General features: G+C 39.6%; 1 protein-coding gene across 1 annotated transcript in view; it reads right to left on the bottom strand.

The window, feature by feature from the left end:
- Positions 1-13420, bottom strand: part of oprl1 (opiate receptor-like 1) — a 154668-nt gene that overhangs the window by 95237 nt on the left and 46011 nt on the right. The gene's annotated exons all lie outside the window — the stretch shown is intronic.

Genomic DNA, 13420 nt, shown 5'->3' with positions numbered 1-13420 from the left:
GATTCCTCCGGATCAATGCACAGACCCGTAATTTTAGATATGCCTGGTTGAAAGGAAAACTGCAAACCGCATTCAACAGCCTCTAAGTGGTCTCAAACTCCAGTTCTCTACGGCCGGCGTCCTGCAACTTTTTAGTTGTGTCTCTGCTTCAACACACCTGACTCCAATATGTGCTCGTTAGCAGAGCTCTGTGGAGCTGGACGGCACGCTGGTGAGGTAGTTTAATACACTGAGATATTCTGCATTAGCGGGTGTCTAAAACCTCCAATAAAAAACAGCACCATATCTCTTTAAGATTATTAACACATGACATGTTTAGTAATGCATATATATTGCTAATTTAACACCATACTTAATAGCCTGTTGCCACAGCTTATAAATAAGTTTTTTATCCTGGACTACACTGATGCAAACAAACATCACGGATTTCTTAGTTACATATTTCCCCAGTCAGTGATTAAGTCATTCAAACTTAAAACCTTTTTATAAACACTGAGTTGTTTTCCGGTGCAGGAATTTTCTAATAACACATTGCACAACCTACTAGTGATAGTAAGACTCATTTTAAAATGTACAGTGCTATTTTAGTGTGCTAATGTGCTTTATATTTCTCTTTCTCAGGCAAAACAGGTCCCTGCACACCCAATTGTACAGATTTCACTTAAAACAGTTCTTGAACAGTGTTCTAGTTTTGGTTGAAAAGCAGCAGTGGTTTTGTCATTTGGTGCAGCTCAAGTCGTTTTAAGTAAACATCAAGTTTTAGCTGTAATTTAATGCTTCACATACATGCAGAAACCGCTTAGTAAATCAGACTCCAAACACTGCCAGTATGTGGACTGTTAAAAGTAAGGCTGATAAAACAACATATTTGATGCATCATTTGTTTTGTGCTCTGTGTCTATAATTAAGTATAAATTTCCATAGCAACCTCTGCCTATCTGCATCTTATCCGAGAGAAGCTTAGTTTCTCTCAAGGCTCCTGGATGCATCAATCAACCTCTCCCCGATGAAAGCACAGATTGTTTACTAGGTAAGGAGAGCTAACGACACTGGTGGAAATGTAAAGAAACCATTACAAGTTCCTGAGTTTTCAGAGTCAGATGTTGGATTAATAAACATGCTTAAAGAGGTAAACAGCTGTGTATGAAGGAAAGGTGACTAGAAAAGAGATTTTATCAAAACTGCTGAAGTTTAAGGGAACCACAGAAGGCTGAAATCAGAGGCAACCTGACTTTGGCTCAGTTATTCTGAAAACGTTTCAACACCTATTCAGGAGTCTTTGTCGAGACTTAAGGGAAGCTTGTAGGGACTAAGCTGGGGCTTAAAGCCACTGGAGTGTTTTTTAACCGGAATCTTATGGTTGACACGCATTTGCCATTTGTCCAGACGCTGTTCTTGCAGTTAAAAGCCAATTTATTCTCACTTTAGCTTTCTTATAAAAACGAAAGGTAATACAAAACAGGTGAGCTATATGGTGACAGTGTTTCCCGGCCAAGCCATGAAAAAAACAACAACGATTTGGGTTTTCCTGTGAAACACACCCCCATACACATCATTTCCCGTTTTATACAGACTTTACACACATTGACTTCTACAAAGCTCATAAACTGACAAAGGATGATGAACTTGAGTTTCAGTGAAAAAGTATCACTGGCTTTGTCGAAGGGTAACTTAGTTGCAGCTGTCAGAAGCAATCTGTTGCTTTTAATCGGAACACATTCCTGTAACAGAAAATGGTGTCTGCTTCTGTTCTAAGCACTCCTCTGTAAAAAGTATTCAAATGTCTATGTCTGAACTATATTACTGTGCCATCCTTGAGCTGTAGTGGTTTCTATTTTTGTTTGGCCTTTTTTTTAATTGAAGTTGCTTTTATGGTTTTAAATACTATCTTTGTTTTTTTTTCTTGGCTTTGTTCATTTGAACGGCTGTTATATGACTTAAATATGGATAATTTCAAGACATTTCTAGTTAGATTGCACTAAAAAAGTAGCCTGCTGTAGGTACTTTCTCTAACAAAACTGTCCATCAGTTCAAATAGCTGCACTTGTAGTTACTGATTCACCCATATTGGTCTGCTTTAGGTTATTTTGCATCTTGGTGGTCAGAGGGCTTTAAATCTATCTAAGATCATAAGTTATGGCTTGTTTGTGCAAATATGCTCACCAGTCCATTTTACTTTTTTTTTTTTTTTAAAAAACAACCTGCAACCAAACTGCAGCTTTGTTTTGGAGCTGACCTTGTCAAAGGTTGTGTCCACTGTTGCATTGCAAAATGTGTTAGTTGATCCTCCAGTAAATGGAGGGTCAGAGTCCAACTTACTCTGTGCAGCTTCATTAGAGAGTTAAACATTAATATAGTGGTGGTTGGATTGTGACTATTGTTATGTTTTGTTTTTTTGACTCCAAAATATATGTCAGTATTAGTTTTAGACCATGTTGCCTAATCCTAAATAAAAGTTGTGAAAACTCTACGCAATTACCTTCTAGTTTAGCTCCTATATACCTGTATTATGAAATGAGTCATGTGGACTACAATTCAAGTCAACTCACATAAATTTTATGTATATAGTGGCAATTCACAACATGTCATCTCAAGGCACTTTACAAAGTCAATTCTATCAGATCATACTGATTATCATATCTGATCATATCAGACATCATTATGTACTGGTTTATTAAAATGGTGTATTGGTTTATTAAAAATAAAAAAATCAGAAAGACTACAATGGGCCAAAAATTATGACAAATTGCATTTTTGTTAGGCTCTACAGAAAAATAAATATTAAAAGTTCTACATAATGCTTTTAAAGCTTTCCAATGTCAACTATAGGCATACATGTGAGAAAGTATTGCTTTTGGCATTACGGAGTATTAATTTGTCATGAAATATTAGTTGTTTTATGGCTCTACTTTTCTGACCCAGAAGAAAGACGCTTGCCTTCACCAGTAATTGGAAGAATTGGAAGTAATCAATGGGTAACCTCTCCCCATGTGGTGTCGCCCTGGAGCCGCTGCAGGTATCAAGTTGCTGTTGCTGTTGCTGTGCAGATCAGGAGCTAAAAGAGCCATTTTGTCTCAACTTTAATCAGAACTGAATGAGTTCTGCCTAACATCACCGCCCTCTGGGTGTGTTGTTTATGGGCAGGGAACCAGGAAGGTAGGTGCTTCCTGGAGAGGGCGGATGAAGACCGTTTTACATAGACTATGTAGTCCCGTTCTATAAAGAATTGGTCAAGACATTAGGAGATTTAAAAGCAAGTAAGAGAACTTAAAAACTAATCCTGAAACATACAGGCAACCAACGAAGGGAATTTACCATGGGGTAATTGTCCTCAGACCTTTTTGTTCCAGTTAAGTTGTGCTGCAGCATTTTGCACAACCTGCAGGCATCTGATAGATGCATCACTAAGCCCAAGATAGAGCGAGTTACAGTAATCCAGGCTAGATGTAACACATGCATGAATTACTGTTTCAAAAAGCTGCTTCAAAATAAATGGCTTTACTTTGGGTAACTGCCTCAGATGAAAAAAGCTTTATTTCATAACCACCCTAATCAAACTCTCAAGTTTAAGATCTGCATCTATCTTAACTCCCAGCCTGACATGTTGTGCCAGAGAACCCAGATCTATGTTGGAGGTGTCAGATGTGCTACCAAAAACCATCACCTCTGTTTTTTGCTCATTGAAGTGTAAAATCTTTGAAGCCATCCAACATTTTATATCATTTAGACATTTGAATAATGAATCTAAGGAGAAGCCCTGGGCTTTTTTTAAGAGGGAGATAAATGAAAAATAGAAATGTGATTTTGGAAATAGATTGGTTATCATTGCCTCACTCTTTTTAGTCTAAATATTAATAGTATAGTATATGTATTTAAAACATCATAAAGTTGCCCTATAAAACTAGATTTTTAATAGCCTTGATGTCTAAGCTTTGGGAAGACCATTGCAGAAACAAAAGAGGGACAAACTACATGCTTCCTGAAGAAAAGTTTTATGGTTTTATGAGATGAAGATTTATACAAAGTATATTAAGAATGAAGATGTTTTATTGTCACCGCGGTAAAAAAAAAAAATCAGGAGATACTACGGCTCTGGACACACACAACAAACAATGAGCAATGGGTGCAGGTAATAACACACTTCTTTGGTGATACATTCATCTTGTAGCGAATCTTGTGCAATGTTCTTAATCCTGCTTTGCAGAACTGTGCACTAAAACATTCCTGATAGTTAAGAGTGTGCAAGAGAAGTATGCATTCAAAGTACTGATATTGTAACATGTAAAGCCTGAAGTAAATCTTGTGCACTTTACCTAAACCATAATATGCAGAACTGTGCAATAAAACCTTCCTGATGGTTAAGAAACAAAAAATACATTTACATGTTGTAACGTGTACATATTTGGTGGGGACAAGGTGAATATTTTAAACCTAAGAACACTGTACCAGCTGTCAAGCATGGTGGTGGTAGTATCATGCTAAAAGTATGTTTTACTGCCACTGGTACTGCTGCATTGTAGTGTATGGAATAATAATGAAAGAGGACAAGATACAAGTTTTTCAATTTGATTTCAAACAATCAGTTAGATGATTACAAACATCATTGGTCATCCAAACAGGAACGTGAAGCAAAACGCACACCAAAGCTGGTTTTGGAATGGATACAGCAGGCTAACTTTAAGCTTCTGGAATGGGTTTGTGCCAGTAAAGCAGCAACATTAGGATTCACCAATTGTAGCAGAAAGACTGGTCATACATAGAGCTAGAATTGGGCCAGGTCCCTGTTAATCGCTCCAAAAAACGGTGTGATTTCTATGCAACTTGCTATGGGGCAGTCAACCAAATGATGGAGTAGAGAAATCTGGCACTGAATTCAAACTTGTGTGCCCAATTCTCGATCTTAAAAGTTGCAAAAATGTTTTAGAAGAATGTTAAATGAACATAATAACTGAAAAAGAAAAATTCAAATTTATCCCTGAAACCCTAAAAATAAACACTTTAATGCCATCAGAAAGGATGAAAACAGCAAAACAGCACCGTCTTTCAGAGGAACATGTCTAGTGAAGAAGAAACTCCTAACTTTATGATTCCGTAAGCAAGATAGTGGTTCGTTCTGATGGGCATGCTCTCTGCCATTTTGTGCCTGGTGGTGGCATTTTACGGGCAGGGAGTGGGCAGCTGTTCACATGCACGTACATGTACGTATATGCATGTGCAGCCGGCCTGGCTATGTAAACAAGAGATTGGAGAACAACACAGAGAGATGGTGTGTGATGTTTAATCATAGTTCATCTAAAAAGATACCTTCAGTTCTTCACAAAACAATTTTTTACTTATTTCTATCTAAAATTATATCCTTTAAGGTTATCATATTGTCACCATCTCATAATGCCCCACTCCTAATAACTGTTAAAAGCCAGCCAAGGGAGGCTCTAGACTGCAGTCGACTCCTCACCATCAAAACACATTGACACACAAAGACCTGCAGCAAAAGAACCAATAATGACTTTAACTGCGAGATTATAAATCTGGCGTTGCCATGTAGACCTCTGCATGAAGGCTTCTTGTCCCCTCTGGTTCACATATGCACACTCTGTCATGCAGAGTGGGTGGCATACGACCCTCATTACCCAGAAAAGAGAGCCTTGAAGTGAGATCTGAAGACATTATAGAGATGGAGACTGCACCGTGGGATGAGGTGTTCATTAGAGCCTCTCCTGCCATTCTGTCACATTTTCTGCCTCTGAAGTTGCACACACTAAGCATGCACAAACACACAAGCCTACACGGCTGCACTTTTCTTCCACACATTGGTGCAGTAATGCGTACAACAACAGCCCTCGGCTACCCGTAAATAATGAATGATTTTTCTACAAATCTTGGCGTGAGCATGCAAAGGCAGAAAGCGTGCTCGGTGTGCTTGCGTCTCCTTATTTGACATCTTTTCCATGCCTGTTGCCGCCTGTCCAGCTTCACTTAAAGCTGTTCCAGATATATTAAGGCTCTGGCCTTGTGATTGCTGACTTATGTCTACTGGCAAATGGTGTGCATTAATACAAAACCTCTCAACTTGTGCTTACTGCCTGGATATTTGTAAGCCAGGGGCAAGTAGCAGGTCTGGGCCTCCCATCAAGGCTGTTGATATAGACGCGATGCACTCTGACAGCATATGTACCGCCCCCCTCTAAAAAATAATATTGCAGCAGTTTGAGTCATTCTTTGCGGCTGATGCTTAGGATATTTATATATTCTAACAAAGCACACAGTGCTGATAGTCAAATGTTCCTGCAACATGAAAAGAATTACTAATAACCACTATTCCATACAGTAGACAAGTGATGTCAAAGAAACTGAGGGCAAACCAACCAACGTCTCAGCACTGACCATACATAAGGTTGCAGAATTTGAAGGCCTTGAGGCAACATCCTCTTCTTCTATTATTCAAGATGACAACACGGATGGTCGCATCCCAGCCTGCACACTTCAGATGCTGGCCTTCCAGCTGCTTTGAGCAGACCACATCGTGGAGTTCTTAGGGGAAAAGAGAGGAGGTGGGATCTGCTTTTACGTAAATGAGAATTGGTGTACTGATGCCACAGTGTTACAGAAGACATGTAGTCCCCACGTGGAAATTCCCCCATGCAGACAAACTGACCAATGAGATCAAGGCAGCAAGAAAGGCTAGAGTGAGAAGTTAAAAACAACTCTCACCTAATGACTCAGCAGTAGTCCCCCCCCCCCAAAAAAAATGAAAAACACACAAATAAAATGACTACCTGTACCCCCCCCCCCCAACAACAACAAAACAAGCCCTTCTCCTCTTCGGTTTGAAAACGTCTGTCTTATACAGAGCAATGGCTACATGGAACACTTTACCTTTAGATAGTATGGAGCAGGATGAAAATAATCAGTTAAGAACAATATTAAAAAGGTATTTCAACTTAATTGAATTTTATTTATATAGTGGCAATTCATGAAACATATCATCTAAAGACTCTTTCCAAAGTCAGACTCCATCAGATCCTCCTGATTGGTCAGAAAGTTTCCTCTCTAAGGAAACCCAGCAGGTTGCATCAAGTCTCTCCAAGCAGCATTCACTCCTCCTGAAAGAGCGTAGAGCCACAGTGGACAGTCGTCTGCATTGTTGATGGCTTTGCAGCAATCCCTCATACTGAGCATGCATGAAGCGACAGTGGAGAGGAAAACTCCCCTTTTACAGGGAGGAGAACCTCCAGCAGAACCAGAACCAGGCTCAGTGTGAACGCTCATCTGCCTCGACCCACTGGGGCTTAGAGAAGACAGAGCAGAGACACAGAAAGCACAGATTTTTTACCTTATTTTGTTTATTTTGCTGTCTCTTGTGTATGTGTGTCTTATGTGTATTTATCGTATTAATGTGTGAGAGGACCCCAGGAAGAGTGGCTGCAGGTACTTGTCAATCCAAACAAACAAACAAAACAAACCACTGCCCCCCCCCCCCCCCCCCCCCCACACACACACACAAACCCCCCCACACACACACACACACTGCCTGCCTTCAGCATCCTCAGCAAACATTGCCTGCTCTGGATCACTTCTATCCTCCTCTCTCGGGACCTGAGAGCCTCACTAATAGACACTGTTCGGAGGAAGGCCCACCAGACACCGTACTTCCTGCAGCAATTCAAGACGCACAACCTTCCACAGGAGTTGTTGGTCATCTTCTACACTGCCATTTTCCAGTCTATCTGGTGTTTTCCAACTAAAGATCAGGTCTGCAGAGAGAAAAATCAGGGCTGGCATTCCCTCCATCCAGGACTTGTACCGGTCTGGACACGAGGCTGCTAACATCTCTACATCCCCCAAATATCCTGTACACAAAATGTTTAGAGTTTTACCTTCAGGTCGGTGTTACAGAGTGCTTTTTACAAAATCCAGCCGCAACAAGGACAGCTTTCTACCAAGGCTCTGATGAACACAGAGTGCCCAGATTGATAACATGCATATTTATAAAAACATATACATATTTATACATCATTACCAAAAAATACTTCTATTTGAATTTTAAAGTTGCATTGGGAGGTTATTTGACTTTGTTTAATTTATACGTCAGTTGCTCACTCTTATTGCATACATAATAGCTGTTATATGTGTGTTGTATGCTTTCTTTTTGCTCAGTTTGTTAGTAAATAAAGTCCTCCATTTTTATTTCCGATATTAATGGAAGTACGTACTGCGCATGCGCAGCAGGGGTTAAAATAAGGAAGTGGGTAACAGCTATTAGAATCTCCCAGCGAAAAAATTAAGAAAGGTCAAATATCCAGTGAAAAAAAAAACACAAAAAAGTAAATTATTCCAAGAGGGAAAAGCCTGGAATGTCACTGGGAAGAAAGAATGAATGTTGGTGTTCACTGAAGAGTAAGCTAAACCTGCCGAGGCTCAGATGTGACGCAGAGTTGACTGACGTGAGTAAATGTTCTGATATGAGGCTCTTAAAGTTTCTGTAGATCGGTTTATTTCATTAATAATGTTGGTCTTTGACCACGCTGAGCTGCTGCTTTCCTGCGAGGCATTGCAGAGGCTCAGGCTCGGTCCATCATTATTTACTAGTGATTTATTAATTAAGCAAACCGGCATTGTGGTAGTTCTGTGATACTGTCACTAGATGGCGTCACGTCTTCTTGTATCTGGTAATCACGCCCGGTGCTGGGGTTATATTTATCCCCAAAAAGGACCAAAACACTATCAAGTTGGAGGCTTAGTGTTTATATCCTTATTTTATCATGATCAAATGGTTTTTGGTCTTTTTTTAAAGCATATAATGAGGCTATATGCCTTTATCATGTCTTCACTGACGGAACCAGAGTCACATTTCTGGTTTGTGTTCTCCAATCTGTTGATTAAAGCTGACTTAATTTTCCAAGCAGTATTTTGTTTGTGGGATGCTGACTATGGGTTAGGGTTACAGTCAGATCCTTACAATGTCTTGCCAATGAAATTCTAAATACTGTTATCATCACTTTTGCTGTTAATCACAATAAATACCACAACACATTTTTGATAAACTTATGTTGATTCAAATAGGCAATTGTGCTGAATTCAAATAAAATGTATGGAAACATCTGAATCTGAACAATGCAATAAAAAAGTATCTACAAAAAAATCTCAGTACTTTGGTAATTAGCAAAGAAGAATTATCCAAAAATGGTAATCATCATTGACCTAAAACAGAAAAAGTTAGTAATCAGACTGAAAAAAAGGTTGCGTGACAACTGCATGTGTGTAAAATGATGAAATCATACACAAGTGTTGTACATGCGCCAAAGGATCACTGCAGTTTCTTAAGCCCACCGGAATAACAATAAAACATATTTCCTTGATATATATAAAAAAATATGTTTCATATGTTTATAATCATGGAAATTATTGGGAACATATGTTTTTCATGATGATATTGAATGATAACATTTGAAACAAGTTATTCCCTTTGCATTAATCCAGTTTGCTTATGATTTTTATTTTTTTTTATTTTGTTCTATTTTAGCCTTGTGTTGTATCTAAAGCACACCGTTTATCCCCATTTATTTTCTGACTTGGTTCATAACCTCTGCAAGTCATCATATACCTATCATCAAACCATTGTTCTCCGGGCATGGGTGTAATCATGTGTGAAATTAGTTTTGGTGGGGTTTTGATGGTGCTCCATGTCTCAATGAGTAAATTCAATTCAAAGCCCATCTAATTACAATCGGGAGCAGGAGAGGGAGAGATCAGCGACCTGTGGCTCTGCTGCTAATCAGGATAATCTGAGAGCTAAAATTGTCAACAGTTTCAGGTCCATTTTTGTGATAAACACGCAACAGTTGAATGTTTATTGATTAATAACAGTACCATCTGGAACATTAAGACATAATGTCTTATTTTCCATATTTAGAGCCACTTGTGCTTTTGAGCTAAGAATCCTTTATCTGGTAAGGACAGGATGTCCTAAAGAAAGCCGGCTTGTTGGGCTTTCAGCTTTTCAACCATGTCATCTTTCATCTTTTCCAACTAAATCCTGCTGCAGTTTGCCTGTAAGGCTGTGAATCATCACTTCAGCCTCCTGAGGGTTTCCACGTAGATCGGGAGGTCATGCTCCTCTGTGTTTATCAACCCTCTATCCTCACATTTTTATCTTCTTAGCTTAGTCCGCCCTACCCTTTTTTTCTGCTTGATGTTTCCTCTCCCCTGCCTCCTGTCTTCTCTGATTTAATCTCTCTTTGCTGCTCAATCTGCCGCTGTACGTTTTGTTTACTTCTTGACCCCTTTAACCTTTTCCTCAACTTTACCACCAAACCAATGTTTAAAACTCTTCTAAAGCACAAATAAAGACCATTAGAACAGCAACGGCTTACTTAGAGATTAGTAAATTGAAGATAGCATTTATTATTTCTTCTCATTATGTGAATGCTCAAACAGGACTGAAATTCTGAGCATGCAATTTAAAATACAGGGGGACCTCCAAAGATTCAGTGAGACTAGTCACAGAGTCACATGTGGCCATTTAACAATATAGCATTAATAAAATATTACAGTCATGTTAAATAAGTAATCAAGGTTAATAGAATGCAACTTTGAAAGACCTCTAAGGCTTTTAAACAGCAATCAAAGGACAGCTCCACTGAACAGAGGTTGATTATAGTCTGACATTCTCCTAATATATAATCACAGCGACAATTATTTCCCTTAAAGAACATTTTGTTGCAGCTCAAATACTGGATGCGCTACATGTAGATTAGATGTTAATTAGTGGTTTCTCTGCTGATCCATTCCTCCATGTTAAAGCATCTGTAGCACATTGAATCATCCTTGAAGCAGAATGCCTCACATGCAAAAACAGTGCACAGGGTATGTAAAATGTCAATTAGCATCATGCATTTCTCAGGCGACTCCAACTGGGATTTAAGGTCACTGTTAGCAGACAGTCCCAATAATTTTACCATGCCATTGTAGCTGAAAATCTGTTAGAGCGAAGTGCAACCTCATTAAGCTCCACGTTACGTAGCTCTGTAGAGATCTGTGTTCAACGCTAAATGCCCTGCATGCTTGTTGCATAGAGGGATTCCAAAGCAGTCCCCGGCCTCTGGAAGCTCACTGAGTAGGAATGAACCCAGCATGAATTTAACCAAATAACATGGTTATATTGGAGCTGTCAGAAAACAAACATTTAATTAATTTCCTTTGCCAGATAACTTGTGTCACAATATTTTTAATTTGCCATCAGACATGGCCATGGCTTTCACGTCAGGCTGGTGGAGTTGCTTGCTAAATACATAGTGGCCTCTGTTTATGATGAATGTTTGTTGGAACTACTCCGGATTACAGCAGAGAGACTGAGCAAAGAGCCGACTTTGGGAAAATATTTTCACTTCACTTCTCTCTTGCTCAAATGTACTCCGTCTGCACTGTCCTTGTCTTTTCATCTGCCAGCCTTCTCACCCTGTTTCAGAAGAAAACAGAGATTTCAGCGTCTCTGAAGAGAAGACAAGCTGTTGCAAGGCTACCTTTAGCATGCCTGCTAACGCCAACAAGTACCCAATTATGGGAGTAGTTCAAAATCCACTTATCTCCCTCAATCTCCTCCCTTCTCTCAGATCTGCTATTGGCTCCAGTTCTTCAAACACTTGTGCCTTATTATATCTGATGGTGTCTTTCTGCTCTTCTCCAGTTTCGATTTGTTTCAACTCACACTTGTCGTTGAAGTCCCCTCTTTGCGTCTCTCCAGCTCTAGCTGAAACAAGCCTGTCTGCATTATAACCAGAACTTTTTTCTTGCTGATTGTTAATGAAATGCACCGACACAGCTACCGCTGATAGAGTTTTAATAACTTTTATTCATTTATTAATTTCTGATATGGGTAGCAGGCAGTTTCACTGAAAATGTACAATGAAAAAGTTTGGTGATCATTATTAATTTATATGCTAGATTTAAAAGCAACAGCTACTTTTTTCAAAATTTAACCACCATGTTGTTGCAAAGTGGTTAATGTCAAACAGCCCGTCACAATAAAAGAGGAACTAGTGTAAATGAAGGCATGGGTACATTATGGGTCTTGTCCTCCACCTTCACAGAAGTTAAATATCATAATTTTCTTAAATAAAACCACAAAGTCCTTGTCCAGTTTAGTAAAACAAATCTGTCAGCCTCATTGCCAAGCATGTTCCCACACACAGACTCTTTTCTTTGCCTTTTACGCTACTCCCTGTGCTTAGCTGACACAGTTCCTCCTCTCAAAGCAGAACAAATTTGTTGCATCTTTGGACAAAAAGTAGTACTGTTCTTGTGAGTTCATCATAACTGACAGGCAGGCAGGTTTCCTAATAATATTGACATGTTTTAAATTAATAATCTGTCTCTCATCAGTGGTCTCAAGCTCAAATCTGCGATGGCTGGTGTCCTGCAGCTTTTACCAGTGTCCCCTGCCCTATGCACCTGAATCAAAAGGCTAAATTACCTCATTAAATTACCTGGAGGTACTCCTCCCTGTTAAAGGGGAGTTTTCCTCTCCACTGTCGCTTCATGCATGCTCAGTATGAGGGATTGCTGCAAAGCCATCAACAATGCAGACGACTGTCCACTGTGGCTCTACGCTCTTTCAGGAGGAGTGAATGCTGCTTGGAGAGACTTGATGCAACCTGCTGGGTTTCCTTAGAGAGGAAACTTTCTCACCAACCTGGAGGATCTGATGGAGTCTGACTTTGGAAAGAGCCTTGAGATGAGATGTTGTTAATTGGCGCTGCATAAATAAAACTGTATTGAATTGACCCAACCTGAGAGACCATTTAGATGCTCAGCAAACGTTTGCAGGTGTTTTGAGTTAACTACCTTATGAGGGCGGGCCACCATGAGTTTCCAATATTTAACCTTTTTACAATATTCAAATTTTCTGATACAGTCCCTTTGTGGCTTAATGGGGTAAGCTTGCGTTTTTTAAAATAGGGGACCTAGGTTTGGATCCTGGTTGCATCAGGAAGGGTAAAAACTCAGTCCAGCCTTGTGTGCAAGTTGTACTGACTTGCTGTGGTGACCCTTGAATAAGAGAGCAGGACTCACACATTTTCAGAATTTAATCATCGAAATTACAAGAGATTAAGGCTTTAAATATTTCTCTCTATGTGTAATTGATCCATCCATCCATTGCCTATACTCACTTATCCTTGCAGGCTTGTGGGTGGGGGGGATTTATTGTGCTGTTCATCTACTAATCCACACCTAAACTCGGTCCTTGTCTGCAGCAGGCTTCCTTACAGCAGCAACAAGGTCCAGAAACAGCTCATCGGTTTCTAGGGTTTTAGCTGTATTCTTCAATTTGAGTTATCAGCTCTACAGTGAGGTGAGAAGCATGCATTTAATACTACGGATGTGTGAATACCCACCCACACACCCATTTATTCTCCTGGCT

This window comes from Fundulus heteroclitus, chromosome 1, assembly GCF_011125445.2.
Source record: "Fundulus heteroclitus isolate FHET01 chromosome 1, MU-UCD_Fhet_4.1, whole genome shotgun sequence".
Classification (NCBI taxonomy): domain Eukaryota; kingdom Metazoa; phylum Chordata; class Actinopteri; order Cyprinodontiformes; family Fundulidae; genus Fundulus; species Fundulus heteroclitus.
This window is presented reverse-complemented; position numbering and strand designations above follow the sequence as displayed.